The 18085-nt window shown below is 47.2% G+C and overlaps 1 protein-coding gene across 1 annotated transcript in view; it reads right to left on the bottom strand.

The window, feature by feature from the left end:
• The window catches only part of PLD1 (phospholipase D1), a 139988-nt gene extending 127712 nt beyond the window's left edge, over positions 1–12276 (bottom strand). The window contains exon 1 of the mRNA XM_081007833.1: positions 12133–12276. The gene's annotated coding sequence lies outside the window, so the exon portion shown is untranslated. The remainder of the gene's footprint in view (positions 1–12132) is intronic.
• Positions 12277–18085: the final 5809 nt, after the last annotated feature.

Below are 18085 nucleotides of genomic sequence, written 5' to 3'. Positions count from 1 at the left end.
ACACTCCTCCCCCTAGTGTTTTGGAGTTATGTATGCTTCTTGGGGTTCATAACCTGACTTTTACTGGGTATGGCCCCTCCTCCATCAGCCAGTTAGAAAGCTGCAAATATCAGCCACCACCATGCCTGCTGACATAGAGACGTTCTCTGCCCCTCTCTTCTGCTCATGACAGAAGGAAGGGTGGGTGGGTGTCCAATCTTGAGACTATTTAAGAGGTCATGTTCAATGTATAGGATTCTGGGCCAGTGCAAACAGGAACAGGAACAGGAACAGGAAAGTGGTCTCTCACGTATTGTGGATTTCTGAAGAGATATTTACTGAGACCTTTCACGGGCACCGCAAGAGGTATTGGTGGGCACACTGGCGCCCGTGGGTGCCACGTTGGAGACCCCTGCTCTATTCTGACCCCTCTCTTCGGAGCCGCAGGAAGAGATCTTCCATGCCACCTGCTACTTGATATTATTTTTAAAACTAGCTATACCAGTAGTGAGCCTAGGACTTGCCGATCAGAAGGTCAGCAGTTCGAATCCCCGCGACGGGGTGAGCTCCCATTGCTCAGTCCCTGCTCCTGCCATCCTAGCAGTTCGAAAGCACGTCAAAGTGCAAGTAGATAAATAGGTACCACTCCGGCGGGAAGGTAAACGGCGTTTCCGTGTGCTGCTCTGGTTCGCCAGAAGTGGCTTAGTCATGCTGGCCACATGACCCGGAAGCTGTACGCCGGCTCCCTCGGCCAGTAAAGCGAGATGAGCGCCGCAACCCCAGAGTCAGCCATGACTGGACCTAATGGTCAGGGGTCCCTTTACCTTTACCTATGCCAGTAGTACATGTGAAAAGGATCTAGGGGTTTTAGTGGCCCACAGCACTCAGGGAGGGGTGGACAACAAGCTTAACATGAGTCAACATGAGACAAAACAGCAAAAAGAAAGAAAAGAAGCACTAATGCTATTCTATTCAATCAAGGGAAGTCACTCTATTCTGCCTTCGTCAGGTCCTGTGTCCAGTTCTGGGCACCACTGTTCAAGAAGGATATTGACAATCTGGAACATGTGCAGAGGAGGGTGACCAAGATGTTCAAGGGTCTGGAAACCATGCCTTATGAGGGAGCTGGGTGTGTTAAGCCTGGAGAAGAGGAGACTGAGAGGAGATATGATAGCAATCTTCAAATATCTCAAGGGCTGTCATGCGGAGGATGAAGCAAGTTTGTTTCCTCCAGGTCCATAGGGTAGAACTCAAACCAATATATTCAATATACAAGAAAGGAAGAACTTTTTAATGGTAAGAGCTGTTCGAGCGTGGAACGGACTCCCTAGGGAAGTGGTGGTCTCTCCTTCCGTGGAGGTTTTTTAGCAGAGGTTGGGTGGCTACCTGTCATGGATGCTTTAGCTGAGATTCCTGCATTGCAGGGGGTTGGACTAGATGGCCCTTGGGTCCCTTCCAACTCTAAGAATCTACGATTCTACTATATGAGTGATTGAACCTGGAACCACCTGCATTCAATACACAGATTCTGTCACTGACTTATGGCCCTGAGATAAAGAGTTTTTTTAAAATAAAAAACCCTCCCCTATTGGCACATATTCAGTTCAAATCTCCCCTCCCTGTGGCTTTTAACTAAACAGGCATTGGGAGATTGAATATCTGGTTTGCTGCTAAAATTCTCCTGTTAAGAGTGAACTCAAACACTTCTACAGAACCCAAAGCAACATGTGCCTCAGGCTGTCCTCCTCTCCTCAGCATCAAGCTTGATCCAGACAAGCTCTCCTTCTGCTAAAGGCCTAACATAAATGCATCACATAAACTTGAGAGGGAAACTGCCTCTGTAAACAAGGATGGCATTCTTTTCTTGCTTACACAAAATCACTAGGCTGCCACCTAGTGGCAGCATCGTTGTGCATAATTCACAGTAGAACAAAACTCCATAAAACTCCAACCAGCGATAACACATAGGAAAAAAAGGATCAGGGAGAACATTGCCATATGATACTGAAAGGGAAGAGAAGATCAAGTTAAAGACCATCCTTTCTGTTTCTTTTTTTGGCCGTAGTGACTAGCTTGCTGGACTAAAGAGATGGAATCCCAGGTCCAAATTTCTACAGAGTGATAAAGCTCACCATCTGGTCTTGGGAAAGTCCTAAGCTCTCAGCGTAATCTTTTCACAGAGCTGTTGTGTGATTTACAATGCAGGCTTGATATCCTTGTTGGAATTTCAGGTGCAAACGGAATAATAAGTTTGTGGACCTGTGGGAAAATATGGAGGCAAGATGTATCGTGGCCAAATAATGGTTGTGGACTGATTCATCAGATGGACAGGAGCTGATAAAGCACAAGTTGATGTATTGACTTAACACAGGTTGAGACCTGCAGACTGCAGCAGGGTATCTCTAAAGATAAGGTGCTCGATCGATGGGAATGCCATACGTAATCTAAATACCTGTTTGATAACTAGAGCATGAATACTAAGTAAGGCCTGTGGTGACACATTGCACAGAAACAAGCGTGGGTTTGCCACTGTACATGCGACAAGGAGGTACAACCCATAGTGGCCACACAGATCAGCGTGGCCTGCGTGATGCCACGGTTTTCAAACGCCTATTTTGTCACATCCAAATTGTTCGCTTTTAGGCTCATGCTGAAAGAAAAGATGTCTATCTGAAGAAGAACAGGCCCTGTCATTCGTCAGAGTGAGACAATTGCCTCAGGAGGCAGATTCTGGGGGGCAGCAGCCCCTCAGACTCAGCCATTCCCCTTTGCCAGAGATTAGAGCTATGTATACCACCGGCCTGTAACGATGTGTTGAAGAAATTTTTGCGCTGCTTTCCTCCATTGCATTGCCAGGCTCTAGCTTCAAACCATATTTTGCGCTCTCCTCTTTCACACTCATTAAAAGGTTCTTTAATTCCTCCTCAATGAATCCTCCTCCTGAATCCCTAGCCGGAATTAAGATTGCCGGAATAAATATCAACAACCTCAGATATGCAGATGACACAACATTGATGGCAGAAAGTGAGGAGGAATTAAAGAACCTTTTAATGAGGGTGAAAGAGGAGAGCGCAAAATATGGTCTGAAGCTCAACATCAAGAAAATGAAGATCATGGCCACTGGTCCCATCACCTCCTGGCAAATAGAAGGGGAAGAAATGGAGGCAGTGGGAGATTTTACTTTCTTGGGCTCCATGATCACTGCAGATGGTGACAGCAGCCACGAAATTAAAAGACGCCTGCGTCTTGGGAGAAAAGCAATGACAAACCTAGACAGTATCTTAAAAAGCAGAGACATCACCTTGCCGACAAAGGTCCGTATAGTTAAAGCTATGGTTTTCCCATTAGTGATGTATGGAAGTGAGAGCTGGACCATAAAGAAGGCTGATCGCCAAAGAACTGATGCTTTTGAATTATGGTGCTGGAGGAGCCTCTTGAGAGTCCCATGGACTGCAAGAAGATCAAACCTATCCATTCTGAAGGAAATCAGCCCTGAGTGCTCACTGGAAGGACAGATCGTGAAGCTGAGGCTCCAATACTTTGGCCACCTCATGAGAAGAGAAGACACCATGGAAAAGACCCTGATGTTGGGAAAGATGGAGGGCACAAGGAGAAGGGGACAACAGAGGACGAGATGGTTGGACAGTGTTCTCGAAGCTACCAGCATGAGTTTGACCAAACTGCGGGAGGCAGTGGAAGACAGGAGTGCCTGAGGTGCTCTGGTCCATGGGGTCACAAAGAGTCGGACACAACTAAATGACTAAACAACAACAGTCCCTGTGGCAGAAGCCACCAGGACCTGGATTGTGGGTGTAGAGGCCTCACAACAGTGTGACAGGGATGGAATAGTATCTAGGTCCCGCCCAGGAAAAATGAAACCTGTGCTCTGGGTTGGCCTCTCACCTGGGTTGGTAGGAGAGGGAATTCCCTGGGATGGAATGTGGGTGTGGAGAGGAGACTGAAAGCTGTACCACTCTTGATGTACAGATGGTATAGTACACCAGTAAAAATGGCAGAAATGTATAAAACCGGGTCGAATACATGTTGGAAATGTAAAGAAAGAGAAGGTACTTTTTATCATATGTGGTGGGAATGTAGAGAAGTTTAAAGAATTTGGGAAATGAATTGAAAAAAATGTTTAAAATGACATTTGTAAAAAACAAACCAACAGAAGCATTTTTGTTAGGGATTGTAGGACAAGACCTGCCAAGATAAATAAAGAACTTATTTATGTATGCTAAAACAGTGGCAAGAGTCTTGTTAGCACAAGGATGGAAGAATGAGGAAACCCCAACGAAAGAACAGTGGCAAGAAAAACTGATGAGCTAAGCCGAACTGGCTAAATTGACATATAAACTGCGTGACAAGGACAATCGTGACTTCAAGGAAGAATGGGAACTTTTTACAAACTATCTAAAAAGACAGCAAAATGACTTGGACTCCTTGCCAGGTTTTGAATAAACATCCACAAATTTATTAGTTGAACACATGACAGATGTGGCAAGGATATGTACAATTTTATAACATGCAGAGAACAATATGTGCAAAGAAATCAGAGAGGGGAGCTGAGGGAAGTCCTTGGTGGGGGAAAAAGGGGGTGGGGGAAAGGGGGAAATAATGCAATTGATTATTTGGATTGATAATTTGGTATGTTGAAAGTGTTTAATAAAAATATTTTAAAAAAAAAAAAAAAAAAAAGCTGCACCAAAGACCTTGCAGCAGGCTATCTTTCCTCTTCATGCCCCATTTTGTATGCTGCGATTAATCCCAAGTACGTGTGAATGAAATAATAGCATAGACTTCTGCCATTGGCCCTCCATCCATTTTTCTCCCCTTATTCTATTGTCTCCTGTGTGTTGGTTTATTGCAGAGCTACAAGCCAGGATGGCTATTCCTTGCCTCCCAGGTTGGAGGTTTCTCTACATGGGTTGCTGGGAATCTTGAACAGAGGAAGCACTGTCATGCTCAGGCTCTGCTTTGGGGCTTCCCGTGGGCCCCTGGCTGACCACTGTGACATAGCTTACAGATTTGAAAATAAGGGACCAGCAGCCTCGAAAATAAGGGATCAGCAGCCAAAATAAGGGATTTTAGCCAACCAGCTCATTTCCTTTCCCCCATAACAGTCAATCGAAGGAGCCTCCAAAACAGATCCCATGAGATCGCCGCCCACCATTGTACTCAACCAGCTCCTTCCCTTTTCCCGCACCATGTGCCCCCGCTCCAGACAGACCTTTTCCCTGGCAAGGGTGAGTGGGCCGTCGATGACGTATCCGTCCGATTCCGAGCACAGGTATGTTCAATTTCTGAGCCCCTCCGAGCCAAAGGCAGAAAGCCCAGCCAGCAGCCAAACGAAGCCTCAAGCAGTGGTTCCCACAGAGCAGCAACCCGGCAAAGGCGATGCAGCAAGGAAAACCACCGTCACCTCTCCGCTGGGAAGCGCTGAGCAAAGGCGAGTCCCCAGGCAACGCGGCCGATTTGATCGGCACAAGGCATGCAAGCTCCACCCCCCAGTCGTTCTTAGACTCCTTATTGGGTGAGCAACGCAGCCAAGCAACACAGTTGGAGCCTCCCTCCTCCCTGGCCAGCAGGGAGGGAGGGAGAGGAACTGCTTCCTTTGAAACCCGGGAAATTGAAGGGACATCATCAATAAGGGACAGCAGCGGGACACAGTGCTGGGATAAGGGAGTTTCCCACCAAATAAGGGACAGTTGACAGCTATGCACTGTGAGAACACAATGCTGGACTAGACGGGACTTAGGTCTGATCCAGTATGGCTGTTCTTGGGGATGGGGAATCGGCGGCCCTCCAGATGTTACTGGGCTTCAACCAGATGTCTTAGGCAGCGGGGTCAAAATGGTCAGGGATGATGGGAGTTGTAATCCAACAACACACAACTCCCCACTTCTGTTTTATGGCAAGCATTTCTCTCTCTCTTTCCTTTTCTCCTTTTGCTTGTTAAAACCTAGGTTTGTAAACATTTGCATCACCTGCCCTAGAAACAGGACGCGATACAAACCTAAGCAAATAAACTTCCAAGAGTAGCTTGTCAGCTCCTGTGGTAAATTTACTCCTACATCTTTCTCCCACTTCTTCCCCATGGCTTGCCATGTGAGTGGCATGCAAGCGATCGGCAGAGTACTAATTACTGTGAGCTTACTGTGAAATCATAAAAGAGGCAGGTGAAGCCTCTAAACATCAGGTGTCTAGATCCTTTTACCCATCAACAGTTTATAATTCATCTGTGTTTCATCTTGGACTGGAGAGGCCCAAGTTCAAAACCCTGTCCAGCCACGAAGATCACTTCCATGGACTGGATGCATAAAATCCTAAATGTCATGGAAATGCCCTCCCACCTCAGTGAGGAAGGGCTGGAAGACGTGAGGCTAACACACTAGAAGAACAGGCACATACTTGTTCCCCTCCACATGAGATGTGCTGGATTGGGGAACAGGTATTTTCAAGGCAGTAAAAGGAAGCGTCATGTCTTCAAGGATTGAATACAAACCACGATATATTCATGGCCCTCCAAATGTAGTTGGACTCCAACTCCCATCAGCCCCACCAACATGGCCAACACAGTCAGGACTTGTGGGAATTGTAGTCCAACAACATCTGGAAGACCGCAAGTTCTCTATCCCCGGATTAGTTAGACAGATTTTTTTTTATGCAAGTCCCTTTCGAGAACAAGAGACTTAAACAGATTTGGATGCAAAGTGAACTATTGTCTCAGGACAGGTCACTAGATCTATTGTGAAAGAGAAGAAATGCTTATTTTATAGTAAATATATATATATGTATCATAGCACATAGTCCCAATGGTTAATATTTCAGTACAGGAATCCTCTGAGGTACTGTGCATTCTGAATATTTCATGGAGATTAATGAACAGCCCATGAAGCACAGTGTAACAAAAGCCAAGTCAGTGAGGTCTCCAAGAGCTTACTTCATATTTTATACGCCTCTTAATGACTAGATAATGTTAGGCAGCCTCCAACACCTTACGCCATTGTGTTCATGTATTGCAAAAGTCAGTGGTTTTTCAGTCAGTGGCTGATGAACAATGCTGTGAGCTATTTTGATCCGCAGGCTTGAATACATAACATGCAATGTTGCAAACAGTACAAAAGAACTTGTGCAGGAAGTTCTCTGTTGGCAATCAGAATTATTTCCACCAAAAAGACATAACAGGACGCACTTTAGAGGAGATGATGCAGAGAACATATGACAGCTCTTCAATAGGAAATTATGTTATTTGGATTGCTGTTTTTGATGTATTGCCTAAACACCATCTTCCGGGCTAGGTGGGATATCTTATTTGATGCGTGCGTGGTGTTGTAATTTGGTGACAACCCCTAAAAGCAGGTGGAGCCTGTATCAAAAGTGGGTGTGCGAAGATAAAGGCCTACTTTGGACAGAAATTCTGCCCATGGTTTTGTCACATGGCACAGGACGGACACATCTACAGCAAGAGTTAGCTGTGCTGGGCAGCTAACTGGTGAACTGGAGATGTTTCAAGTTGCAACTGGTGTCCAATTCAGCACCTAGACCGCACACCAAACCTTGGCGTTCACCTGGCCAGTACGGAATGGGAAGTCATAAAGCAGTTCATAATCGGGCGAAACATTCTCCAGTGTGGCTCAGAGGAAACAATAAAACGCCTCTTGCCTAAGTGTTTATCTAAGGCACAATCTATTTGCTTAAGTATGGGGAACACCTATTTACATGACTAAGCCACCCGGTACTCTTAGATAGCATGAGACTGGATCCAAGGCCAATACAGAGCCTGCTGATTTACTTCTCCCTTCTACTGGGAACAGGGAAAAGAAACGTCATGGTGCATCTGCAGAAGTACAACCAGACGCCTCCATCTTCTCTGGCTGCAACAAAACATGTCTCTCCCACATTGGTCTCTACAGCCACAGCAAGCGTTGCTACCTTCCAAGAGCTTGACCTCACCCCCAAAGGCACACTCCGCCATTGTCTCCAGGGACAGACATATGCCAGCAAAATAAACAAGTAGAAAGAGATTGCAGATTTAATTTAAGAGGCTCTGTGAGGTCCCTGGTTGCACCTTGGCCTGCTGGAACAACAAATCCAACATATATTTTCAAGAATGTGGGATCAGTCATTATTTGATTCTTTGTCCCAGCAGCCCTAGCGACAATATAAACTCTGCATAGCATCTACCAGAGAAGGCCTGGAAACCTGCATCCCTCCAGGTTAGAGATGTTAGAGAACTATGTCAGAAATGGGAGTACAAATTGCCACAATTTGCATGTTCATTTGAGATCAGGAATGGGAATTACACAAGCTAATATGAGCTTACACAAGCTATTTCTGTTTCTTAAGACTGTGCACATTAAGTAAATAATTGTGTTGTTTTCTGCATTGTTTTTGATGTTTCCTTTCCACTGAAATGCCCTGAAGTAAACTACGTTGTTAGTTTGTTTCAGCTATCACAAACAGTGAGATGAATGATGTATGTTTTAGTGGAAGCCGAACTGCAGTAGAACAGAAACAGTGCTGATTGCAACAAACACAGGAAAGGATGGGCATTGCTGCCATCTTACATCCCTACTCCAGATGCTGCTGGAAACTACAACTCCCATCATCCCTGATCATTGGTCATGCTGACTGGTCATTGGTCATGCAGTCCAACTTCATCTGGAGGGCAGCAGGTACCCTATCACTGTCTAACTAAGTGTGCAACTTCCTCCAACGCTCCACCAAACTGCAGGCAAAACATATCATTTGCAGTTGTGTGAGTTTTTATTTAAGCCCAGAAGAGCAATTTTCATCTGGATGGTCAATCCTTTTCTTCTCTGCCACAATCCTCATGAAAACCTGACACACCTACAACTAACCGGGTTTCTTAAACCAATGCAACTGAAAGAGGCATATTTAGTTTGGCCTTGAGACTGTGATTAAATGCAGAGGGCTGTGGGTTCAGTGTCAGGCCTTCTCCTCTCCTGCTCAACATTCAACCTGACACAGAACTTGAAAACTCATTCACAATTGTGTGGCATTTTGGCCGGTCCTAACAAGAGTATGGCCTGACTTTTTATTTCAAAAAGCTTTTGGCAACTCAGATATGATGCAGACGAGGACTTAATAGATTTTAAAATAATAACTTAGGTGGTTTTACCTGCATTTATAAAAACTGTTAACTGGCTAGATGGTTTTCTTATTCGTTTTCTTTTTAGGTGTTGCTGTTGAGTAAAAGTATATATGCAAGCCATCGGAAAGACCTAAATAGATAAACCAGATTGCTAGGTGTGGACTCCCATCCCTTGCTTTGCTATTAAACCAGAGCCCTGGTACCTGGCTTTTGCACACCCAATTATTACTGATCCCAAAACTGTTTCCACACACATAATTCTCTGGCTAAGGGTAATGCTGTAAAACTTACATGCAACTATTTCATTGACTGATTGATTGAAAAGGAAGCATATGACCTTCTTCTCAGCTTAGAGCCCAGGAGGGAGAAGGTTGGATCCAGACCTATTTAAATCAATGGGACTTGAATTACAATTAGCTTAAGTTCTGTTGATTCCAATAGGTCTACTCTAAGCAGAAGTGTGACTCCAAGATGCTGGACATTTCTGAGTAAACATGCACAGAATGGGGCAGTAAGTGCAGTATGTAAGCATGCAAGTTAAGCACATTAAAATAAAAAGAGGGAGGAAAGGGGGCAGGAGTCAGGGAACGGGGACTCTGGCAATCCCATTGAACACAATATGTTCTGACTATACACGATTTTGGTTTTAGGCATGATCCTCAGAACATAACCTCTGCAAAAGCTGCAGGCTTACTGTACGTGCAACTGCATTTGCTTGCAATCATGCAACTGTTTGCTCCCCCTGTTGTCTATTTCCCCTCCTTCCCCTATTCTAAATTTAGACTGTGAGCATCTTGGGCCCAGAGATCTGACTTCTGTTTATGGTACTCTGTGAAACACACCAAGCGCTCCCCAATGAGGTTTTATTAAGAAACATATGAATGAAGCTAGATATGCATGCCACAATTCAGATTATTACAGTTTTGCAAGTTCTCAGGCACAAGCCCGGCTCCCAGGTTGCCTCTAGACTTGCAGAATTTCATGGGAGGCATTCAAGTGCCTACCATAAATTTGGGTTTGTGCAATTAAAGCTGATGACAGCGGCTTCCTATCTATAACCTCCCTGCAAAGCAAATCGGGCATCTCTACCTCGTATTATTCTTAGAAGAATGCATACACCGTCTTTCTTTTTCCTTTCCTTTTTTAAAAAAGCAAATTAGTCAGTTTAACGAGTGAAAATTACAAAAGGCATGCAAAAACCATGTGCGAGGTCAAATGCACATTTAAAAGCGGCTTGCAAACTGACATCTAAACTGCAGCTAAGAGAAAAATCCCAACACTTTTCAACTTGAACTAAGACCTAAATTCATTTTCTGCACCACAGGGGGTCGACCGCTCAACAATTCTGGGCAATGCTCCCCAAAAAAAGGTCAACAAGTAGGTCACTGCCAGTGTTTTTATACTGGGAGTGCATCACAGTCTCTTGGAAGTTGGACGTGCCTGCATTAGATGATCTTTGGGGTCCCCTCCAACTTTACCATTCTTTGAAACTTGCAGCCCTCCAGCTTTTTGGCTGCACCTCCCACCATCCTTGGCCATGCATGCAAGAGCTGATGGAAGTCTAACAACCTTTCATTTCAAGAAGAAGAAGAAAGCAGGTCTGGTAATGTCCCCTGTCCCCCCACCACTGAGAAGACAGCCCATTCTGCAAGAGACACCAGGAAGTCCCAGCATCACCCACAGCAAGGTGCCAGAAACTTCGCAGGTCCTCCCACAGTAAGGCTCCTCTGGAGCAAATCTGCTTCTCAGCTGCATCCATGAGATGGGCTCACGGTGGAATTTCTGAGAGAGACCAGACACTCAGCTTCAGATTATTCATGTGTGCACAAAAAAACCTACAAAACAATAACAATTAAAAAATACTTCCTGGTCGGGAATAACAAACACACAAGCAAAAGTCTGTACAAAGGTGGGGAGAAGAATTTGCAAAAGGTGGGTGGGGGCATGGGTGTAGCCCATAGCTGTCAACTTTCAGATTTGAAAATAAGGGATCAGCAGCCTCGAAAAAAAGGGATCAGCAGCCTCACCTGTCCTGAGGACAGTCTACAGGATATCTAACAATCCAGGATAGCAGCGGGAAGCAGCAGGAAACAGCGCTGGAATAAGGGAATTTCCTGCAAAAAAAGGGGAGGTTGACAGCTATGGTGTAGCCAGGATTTATGTTGCAGGGGCAGGACACCCATCTGTGTCTGAACAACAGTTGTTTTAATTTGACCCCAAGTAACCTAGACAGCATCTTAAAAAGCAGAGACATCACCTTGCCAACAAAGTAGTGATGTATGGAAGTGAGAGCTGTACCATAAAGAAGGCTGATCGCCAAAGAATGGGTGCTTTTGAATTATGGTGCTGGAGGAGACTCTTGAGAGTCCCATGGACTGCAAGAAGATCAAACCTATCCATTCTGAAGGAAATCAGCCCTGAGTGCTCACTGGAAGGACAGATCCTGAAGCTGAGGCTCCAATACTTTGGCCACCTCATGAGTCTGACCAAACTGTGGGAGGCAGTGGAAGACAGGAGTGCCTAGCGTGCTCTGGTCCATGGGGTCACGAAGAGTCGGACACGACTAAACAACAACAACTAAGAAAAAAATCTGTCAACATCTTTCTACAATTTCTACTTTTAGTTAAATATTTTTATTTACTTACTTGAACAGGTGGCAGCTGCCCCCCCCCCCCGCTACGCCCCTGGGTGGGGGACTCCCATCAGCCAACAATGACATCATAGGAAGAGCGATATCTGTTATTGAATTGTCTGAAGTTCCACCTTTGGCAGGTAGCTGGTCTAGTTACTCCTTGGAAGGAGAGAAAGGGAGATCACCCCAGGGGATCTCTCTCTCTCCCTCCCCCTCCCTCTCCCTCTCCCTCTCAGTCGTAGTTGGAGCGGGAAAGAGGTAGCGATTTCAAAAGTTTCCCGAGAAGTTGCAAATCGACGCAGCCGGAGCTGCTGTCTAGCAAATTTCCGGATCGGAGGAACGGCGACGCCGAGGGGCATCGTGGCGCTTCGCTGGCGCGGGGGGGGGGGGGGGCGCGGCTTACCTGCTTGTGGCGCGCGCGCAAAAAGCGCGCAACTGGATCCCACCGCGGAGAGAAAGAGAGAGCGCACGACGCCAGGAGCCGGAGGAGCCCGGGAAAGGAGTCCTCTTGCCTGGCTGGTGGAGCTGGACGCCCGGCTGAAGCGGGGCGGGGCGGGGTCACGGCTGTCCCCGCGCCCACAGGAGGCGGGTGCGCCACTCCGGCGAGGAGGAGACCTTGGCTTTGGGTGCCTCCGATTCTTCGAAAGGGGAAGGAGGGCCGCGGAGCCTCATCCGTGGTGGAATCACAGCTGAGAAGCCCTGGATTCAAGCCTTTGGCATCTCCTGGGAAATCTAGGAGACCTGCTGCTGCTGCCGGTCCGTGCAGGCAATACTGAGCCCGATGGGGCTGGCAGCATCTGGTGAGGCTGCGGGCGGGCGCAGCGCTTTGCACGATCCCTTGCGCCCCTCTGGGTACATGCGAGGCTCTCGCAGCAGTTCTGTTAATGCAGCACATCGGTCATCTTTGCTATTCACATCTGCTGGGCATCTCCTGGAACAATCCTTTTGTCTGTCCGCTTGCTGGAAGTGCGAACAACAAGGGGCATTCCTCGTAGGAACAACAGACAATGCACAATGCTTGTTGATCCTAAGGCCTGGGCCGCAGGCTCAAAGAAAGGCAGCTGCCTCCTCGATGTGTTTATTCAGAGGGAGCTGGCTTCCAGGAAACGCTGGCCAGGCTTTGAGAAGACAACCCTCTCCAACCTGGTGCCCTCTCCCCAAGCTTTGGGACTACAAAATCTCACATAAATTCCTGCATTGCAGGGGGTTGGACTAGATGACCGTCAGGGTCCCTTCCCACTCTATAGTTCTGTGATTCTATTAATTCTCATCATGGGAAGTGGTCAGGGATGATGGGCATTGTAGTCCAAAGCAGCTGAAGGGCTTCAGGCTGGGAAAGCGCTAGCTCAGTTGGTTAGAGTGTGGTGCTGATGGCGCCAAGGTTGCGAGTTCGAAACCCCATATGAGACAGCTGCATGTTATACAAAGGTTACATACAATGTTGTGTTGTAGAATTGTAGAGTTGGAGGGTCCCAGGGGTCATCTAGTCCAACCTGCTGTAAAGCAGGAATATTTTGCCCAAGGTGGGAGTTGAACCCACAACCCTGAGATTAAGAGCCTCGTGCTCTACTGACAGTTTTGTCCCTGAAAAGTCAAGCAAGTATAATCCTACGCTTTGACATGCATCTTCAAGTCACTTTTCTTATCATAAGCAATCCGATTTTGGGAGGGGTGTGGGCAGAAGTTCAGGTGGTGCCTTCCATCCATCTCTGCAATGTGTCTGCTTTAAGCCATAGCCACACCAGCCACCTATCACAAAATTTTGCATCCCTCCTCCTTCCGAAACTGTCAGGCAGCAATCCTTGATCTGCGCTGCTCCTTGAAGTGTTGCCGTCCATCTGGATGAGGAGAAGCCACGGCTGGCATTCTTACACCTTCCTAATCACAGTGCGTTGTCAGAATAATAAGTGCTCCTTATGGCAGGTGTGTCTGCTGGACTGGCAACCCTTGCGGGAGAAGCGTTCCAGCGTAGGCCTATGAAAATGAACACGAGCGACGCAACCGGTTTTGCAAGGGCCTCACCTCGAGTGCCAATTAGCAGAAAGCATCACTGAGTTGTTCCCTGAGGCAAGTTCGACTCTCTCTTGCGAACGGGGAGCATTACGTGTCCATAGCATTCTTTCCGGCAGCTAGAGCGGTTACCTCAGAGATAGGGAACCTCAGGCCTAGGTGGCTTGGATGCAGCCTTCAAGGCTTCACTACCTTACCCCAGGCCCCAGCCCTGGCCAGCCCTGCTTTTCACCCTCCATGAGTGTGTTTGCCTGGCTGGAATTTGCCCTAGGATGATGCCTTCTCCACTGCCTGAATGGGGAAGGGTTTGTGAGTGTGCGAAGGAACTGTCATACTGCACAAACATACAATTTATTTATTTTTCCTGGAAGATTGCCCAGAAGAGAATCCGTCCCTCGAGGTGAAAAGGGTTCTCCGCCCTTGAGTTAGAGCAGCCTGTGGCCAGGAGATTTGCTATTAGTTCTAAAATTGCTTTCAGGTACTTTCTGATTCTGGTGTACTTGTTGGTGTTTGGAGTTGACATACTCACAGAAGCTGAACAGAACATTTTATTCCTGCTGGAGGAGTGCATTTTACACTAGATAGAATCACACAGAGACTCTGAGTTTGGGAAAACAAGAAAGCTATATCTATTGCAGGAAGTACACAATAGGCAGGCATTATAAAACTAATGAGGGACGCGGGTGGCCCTGTGGGTAAAACCTCAGTGCCTAGGACTTGCTGATCGCAAGGTCGGCGGTTCAAATCCCCACGGCGGGGTGAGCTCCCGTCGTTCGGTCCCAGCTCCTGCCCATCTAGCAGTTCGAAAGCACCCCTAAGTGCAAGTAGATAAATAGGTACCGCTCCAGCGGGAAGGTAAACGGCATTTCCGTGTGCTGCGCTGGTGCTGGCTCACCAGTTGCAGCTTCGTCATGCTGGCCACGTGACCCGGAAGTGTCTTCGGACGGCGCCGGCTCCCGGCCTCTTGAGCGAGATGGGCGCGCAACCCCAGAGTCGGTCACGACTGGCCCGTACGGGCAGGGGTACCTTTACCTTTATAAAACTAATGAAGCTTAAGTTCAAGGCCCCTAATCCCAGACGGGCCCCAGAAGCAACTTGGGTCTACCATTTTTTTTATTTTGTATATATTTCAACAATCCCAAAGTTCGAGAGATGTTGTAAAGGTGTGGTGATCTGTCATGGAGCAACTCCACTGAAGAAGATAAGTGTGGTTACCCAAATCTTGTTTCTGGTTGCAAAGGGAGCCCATAACAGTTCAGGGCCCCAAAAATGTAGGTTCGCCACTGTTGATAGGGAAAATGCTAGTTCTAACTATGTACGGTGAAGATGCAAAGAGCTATGCTTGCTCTTTCATCTCAGCAGGAGAGACACACCAAGATGTCTCCTCTCCCAAGGAAAGGCTGGCGAAGAAAATGAGGTCACCAGTCCTGAGAGAATCAGTATAACATTGAAGGAGGTCAGTGCAAAAAGGTAAGTCTAGGAAGGTTGAAAGGTATCTACGATACAATATCTTTATTGTCATTGTCCCACACAGAACAATGAAATTGAAAAACTACATAAAACATTCAAAACCCCCTAAAAACTCTGAAACCCCATTTTAAAATACAATGTACTATAGAGACTCCTTATGCTGCGTTTAGAACCAGAATTGCATTTGCGTAGAAACTGTTTCTCAGGCGGCTAGTCCTGGCCTTTATGACCCTATACCTTCTTCCAGAAGGCAGAAGCTGAAAGAGATCATTTCCGGGGTGCGTACTATCCTGTGCTATCTCTGCAGCTTTCTTATGGCACCTGACAGCATAGATTGGATCCAAGGTGGGAAGAGTGCACCCAATTATTCTCTCTGCAGTCTTTACAACCCTGGACAGCATTGTTTTTTCCCTGGCCGTGCAGCTCCCAAACCACACACAGAGACCATAAGTTAGTACACTCTCCACAGTGCAATGGTAAAATGCCATCAACAGGTCCTTTGAGAGATTGTTTTTCCGGAGGATTCTCAGAAAATAAAACCTCTGCTGTGCTCTCTTCATCAAGTCTTTGCTGTTTTCTCCCCAGGTTAGGTCGTCTCTCAACTTCATTCCCAGAAATCGAAACCGAAATCGAAGTCAAGTCAGCCTGCAGTGCAAACTGACTTTCGTCTCAACGCTTCCAATGATACTCCCACCGAAGGAACAGGTTCACAGCTTGAGGGTCTTGTTCCTTGACCTTTTTGTTGTGAGATGGGCAGGCTGTATCTGAGGTACTGCTGATAGGCCACCTGACCCTGCTTCAACTGAAATAACCTAGTCTCAGTTACCCATGCTCCTGGTTACCTCTAGGAAAGACTACTGTGCTGTGCTATACATGGGCCTGCCTTTGAAGGCTATTTGGAGAATGCAGGCTGCTAGATTTCTAACTGGATGTTATGGCCATTTTATACCTGTGCTGTGCCAACTGCTATGGTTCCTAGCCTGTTTCTGGGCTCAGTTTCAAAGCCATGGTTTTGGCCTTTAAAGCCCTTCATAGCTAAGGACCAAGACAAAGGCAACTGAAGGACCACCTGTCTCCATAAGTACCTGCCTGTGCTGTCCTAAATAGAACATCAGCAGCTATTTACCGTATTTTTCGCTCTATAAGATGCACCAGACCATAAGACGCACCTAGTTTTTGAAGGAGGAAAACAAGAAAAAAAATATTCTGAATCCCAGAAGCCAGAACATCAAGATGGATCTGGCTTCTGGGATAGCTTCTTCCTGTTCTGGCTTCTGGGATAGCCGCGCGAAGCCTCTTCAGGGCAGCGGGATGAAGGCTGCCCCTGCACTCAAGAGCTCCCCCTGCACTCAAGGCTCCCCCTGCACTCAAGATCGCTGTGCAGCGATCTCTCTTGCTGTCCTGGCTTATGGGATAGCCGCACACAGCCTCTCCCGGGCAGCGGAATGAAGGCTCCCCCAAGAGCCATGCTCCCTTTAAAGAGCGCGTGGAGCGTGTGTGCGGCCCTTCTCCCTCCTCAGGGAAAAGCCCCCAAGAGCCGCACACACACTCCACAGGGTTCTTTAAAGGGAGTGCTGAGCAGAGCCTCCCGCCTGCATTCGCTCCATAAGACACACACACATTTCCCCTTACTTTTTAGGAGGGGAAAGTGTGTCTTATAGAGCGAAAAATACGGTAATGAACATTCACCATGCTCTGTTTTCAGGGAGGTTAGAGGATGTTGCAACAGAGCAAGTGCCTTCCCATACTCTCCATTTTAAAATCAGCATGCTATGTAATGCCATGAACCACCTAAATGATGCTTCTGGACTACTGATGGTCCATGGACCAGTTTGGGAACATTACTGAGCTAGAAGTAGCCCAGTTGATAAGATGATGATTTGCCCCATTCTCCTTTAAAGCCATCTAAGTTTGTAGGCATCACTACCTCCTGCAGCATACAGTAACTGCAACCCTTGTAAAACCACATGCATGTCAGCTTGCCGTGGGCTTCATAAATCTCCTATTTGGCTGCCCAGCAGGCAGTGGCCGGTGGGCCATGGGTGGGCTGAATCTGGCTTGCTGGGGCGCAAGCTGAGCAGGCTTCGGCTGCTGACACAGCGGCTAGCTGTCTTGTGGCTTTGCCGTTACTGCCAGCTGGCAGATGTATTGCACAGGCAAGGGACAACTGCTGATTCTTCCTTGATTAAAGGGAACAGCAACCCATCAGGGGGAAGTTGTTTTATCTCTGCTACAGATGTTCTTCTCTATGGGAAGGAAGTTAAAAGGACCTCATTGCAGCCAACAACACAGGATGAAGAATTACACACAAACAAAAATGCAGATATATGGGCCCAGTGGTGGAGCACTTTCTTTGCATGCAAGGAGTCCCTGGTTTGATTTCTGGCATTTCCCACCAGGGCTGGAAAGTAACCCTGGATAGCTGCTGCCAGTCGGTGCAGTCAATATACTGCACTAGATGGACCAATGGTCTGGCTCTGTACAAAGCAACTTCCTATGTTCTGGTATGGCATATATATACTAGAGTTTAGTGAGCAGGGAGAGGCTGTGGCAGAGAAGTCCAGAAGCAAGCAGAAGTGGAAGCAGGAAGGTGTTATGAGGGAGGCCTAGAGGTAGAGAAGAGTCAGGCTGGTGTCTTCCCCTCCTGCTGTGACAATCTCCCTTCCCCACTGGTCTCCCAGGACCAGGAGAGGCATGAAGCGGGAGGAGCAAAGGCAGGCGCACCGGCATAGTCTCAGATTGCTTGGGAAAGAACCAGAGGAGCAGGAAGCCAGGCACCTTCAACCTCCACAATTGCCTCATAGGGGCAAAACCTACCAAGGAAGAGCTGCTATGCTCATTAGGCCTGGCACTCCTGAGCAGACCCTGTTTCTTCT

Source organism: Podarcis pityusensis (assembly GCF_964106645.2).
Source record: "Podarcis pityusensis genome assembly, chromosome: 5".
In the NCBI taxonomy this organism is placed as follows: Eukaryota; Metazoa; Chordata; class Lepidosauria; order Squamata; family Lacertidae; genus Podarcis; species Podarcis pityusensis.
The sequence above is the reverse complement of the archived record's forward strand: the minus strand, read 5'-3'. Positions and strand labels throughout refer to the sequence as shown.